The sequence below is a fragment of the Pseudopipra pipra genome, chromosome 12 (genome assembly GCF_036250125.1).
Source record: "Pseudopipra pipra isolate bDixPip1 chromosome 12, bDixPip1.hap1, whole genome shotgun sequence".
Taxonomy (NCBI): domain Eukaryota; kingdom Metazoa; phylum Chordata; class Aves; order Passeriformes; family Pipridae; genus Pseudopipra; species Pseudopipra pipra.
In genome coordinates, this window is record NC_087560.1 from 11,339,561 (window position 1) to 11,342,881 (window position 3,321).

At 49.0% G+C, this 3,321-nt stretch overlaps 1 non-coding gene across 1 annotated transcript; it reads left to right on the forward strand.

Annotated features, from left to right (window-relative positions):
* Window positions 1–822: 822 nt before the first annotated feature.
* Window positions 823–953, forward strand: LOC135421154 (small Cajal body-specific RNA 15). Its single transcript, XR_010433878.1, has one exon. It is a non-coding gene; the product is annotated as a small Cajal body-specific RNA 15 (non-coding RNA).
* Window positions 954–3,321: the final 2,368 nt, after the last annotated feature.

Below are 3,321 nucleotides of genomic sequence, written 5' to 3' on the forward strand. Positions count from 1 at the left end.
CCTGCCCGCTCTCGGCCTCCTGCCCGCGGCTGTCCCCGTAACCCGTGTGTCCCTTCACAGGACCGGCCGCCTTGATGTGCATCCCGCGTGGAAGCCCCCGCCGGGCCGGGGCCGGTGAAGGGCCGCCCCCGCCCGCGGCGCTGTGCCCGGGACGCAGGTAAGCGCTGCCCGCCCGCCCGCCCGCACATGGCCAGGGCAGTAGCTGGGGCAGCGTGGGCCATCCTGCCCCTGGTTTTGGTTTCGTGATGTAGACGGAGACCCTGCTTTTGGCTGCCTCTGCCTTTCTGGGGCTGTTTAAGCCGCAGGTTTCCCTCTGCAGAAACCCACTTTTAGTCAGAGCCAGCTGTGGGATGCGCACCCTTTTGGCAGAGCGTGTAGCCCCTTGCAGCCATTTTACACGCAGTTCGGGTCTCAATATTGCTTGTATCAGAGCAAGTAAAGCTTAAAAGTAAGCTGGCCTGGACAGCTGAGTCCCAGTGGCAACTGAGCACAGCAGCATAAACTCAATGAAGAGAAAATTCAACAAAAAGGCAGCATTGTGTGTTGGGCTGGCCCAGGACTGTGCAGTGGAGTCCAGGTGCTGAGCTGAACAGGAAGCAGGGCCTCACCTTTGTATGGTCCCTGGCAGATTTGCTGTGCACTGCTAGTGAGTAATGTCAGTTCCTGTCGGGAAACAGAGGTGGGCAGTTAAAAAGATTCAGCAGAGTTTGAGGACAGGAACAGGGAATTGCCCTCCTGGCTGAATGGTTAGGCTCTGCAGTCTCCTTTAGGAGGGTGCAGTCAACTCCTGAGACTTTCCCAGAGTTTTTTATGGGGATTCATCTGGAGGACTAAGAAAGTGGAGCCAGTGGCATTATATTGACTCCACTGATACTATCCTCCTAAATTAAATGGTGGAAGAACAAGGCCTGCCTGTGAGATAAAGTCAGGGCCTACTTCATCTACCTACAAAGTTTTAATAGCAGTGAGAGGGATCAAGTTAAAAGTCATATGTTTCTGTAGAAAATGGTGGGAGTCTTTGGTTTGAATCAAACACACCAAACTATGTTTCAGGACTGTTGTGTTTTCTCTTGTATTTTTGCTTTTGAAGTTGTCTCGTGTGTTTTTGCTCATAGGCCCATGGGTCCCTTTGTTCCCGGCTCCAGCACTGGGTGAGGAGGGACACTGGACTGGACGTGCCTAAGGATTATGGTAACCAGTTTGAAAACTCTGTCTTCAGCCTTAGATGGTTGGTGTAAGAGACCTGGTGCAGCCTTGTGAAAGGGCTTCACGTGATGCCCTCCAGTGGCAACAACATGTACAGGTATTTGAAATCACAGAGAATAGAAGGGAATTGGAAAAAGTGGTTCTTTTGGCCCACTCTGAAGGGGTTTGGGCAGCCCTGGCAAAGTCCCCAGTTAGCTGCTGGGTGAGGCATGGTTGGGGGTATTCTGGCCTTTAGCAGTCCCTGCTGTTTCAAGCTCTGCAGGGATGCATGGATCACTTCTGCACATCAGGGCAGCCTGTGGGGTTCAGCTGGCCAATACCAGAGCTTTAGGCATGAGCTCGTGTCCTTCTTAGAGGAGGAATTCTTCTCTGTGCCAGTAAATGCACATAGTAACAAGGACCAGCAAGAAAAATATTATGAAAATAACCACGAAAAACGCATCTTGCAGCACGTAACGTCAGAGACAAGGGCAACTGATTTTTAACTGACTGTTGCCCTTCTGTATGATCTAGTTCTGCCAGAGTTCTGTAGATAGGCCAGAGATAACTGATTTTGCCTCATCTGAGATACCTTTCAATGTGGAGAAATAGCTCTCGGATTGACAGCTCAACACAGCTCTCCGAAGTTGAGTGATATAGCCAGGATTCCAGACACACATGGTGTTAGCCTGCTCCAAGGCACCGTGCTGGACCTGTTAATGCCCTTTGGCTTCAGTAGGAAACTCGCCTTTCATTGTAAAATACAGCTTCCAGTTCTGTGCAGGGTTTGGCCCTCACTCACAGGCTTAGAGATGTCCTGCTCTTCTGATGGGCTTACACAGAGAGATGGGGTTGATGTGAATTTCCAGCTTGGCTGTCGTGCTGGTCTGATCAACTGTAGTGGAAGTGGTGGTCTCTCTATAAAGGATTTATATAGAGGTTGTTCACAGCAAGAGCTGGTTTGAAAAAATTCAAGTTGTCCAAGTTTCCTTTGCTGCATAAATATTTAAGGGATTCCTGGGGAAGGAGAAGCTTTTATTAAACAGAAACATGCAAATTCATTTCCCTTACTGTTTTTAACCTAGTAGCCAATTATTGCTTATTTGTTCTTTTTTCAGATAGTTCTGTTGCTGCCTTACCTGTCCTGTACCACGCCTGGTAGTGACCACTGGAGTCATTCTGCTGAGCAGGCTAGTCAGCCGTCAGGCCTGTGTTCTCCAACATCATCAAGCTGGGAACATAATAGAACTGTTTGGTACTTGTAGAGTCCCACTGCAAGGGTGTCCTTGCACAGTCCTGCGAGAGGGTTGGGAAATCCTGGGGATTCCCAGTTCATTTCACCAGTTGAAAAGTATGTTGGATTGGGTTTTAGGTGAAAGACTAATCCTGGTGCCAGGATACAGCTATGGTTTAAACACTTGAGGTGAAAGCTGGTTGTGGGGAGCAGAATGGTGGGTTCACTGGCAGCCTTTGTGTCTTAAAGGCTTTATTGGGAGGTTCAAACATCCTCACACCTCTACTCGGATAGCCGCGTTTTACACTCTTTCAGGTATCTACTTGAAAAGAAGAGTGGGGCTCTCAGTTTCTGGCAGGTACAGGTAAAACATGTTCCAGTGGGTGGAATTTGGACACAGAATCAAGGTGGACACAGAATTTGGACACAGAATCATTTTTAAGCAAAGAATAGTGCTTTCTCTCCACTTCATTCCCCAGCACAAGAGCTGCTTTCTCTGGTATAGCTGTGCCAGGATCACCGGGGTGCATGGCTGCCTCCTGCCCTCTGCAGTGGCAGTGGTTGCTGGCTGAGTTACCTGTTTCTGGTGAACACAAGTTCCTTTGCTCACTGCCAGACATAGCAACTGAAAGTCTCTGGTCCGCTTAGAGGGGGTCTCACAGGGTGACCCAAACAACCCTTTGTGCCCTGGAAATGGCTGAATTCTGGGTAGGCTGAGAAATGAGACTGAACTTGCATAGCTCAGTGTTGCTAAACCCATCTTTTGAGGCTTGCAAAATAAATAGAAATCCAAGAGCAGATGGTCCTAATCACTGCTGTAGTGAGGTATTTTAGTCCTGGTTTTATGGTTTCTGAAGGCCTGAAGCTATTTGGGAAAGAACAGACAAGCTTTTGATACACAG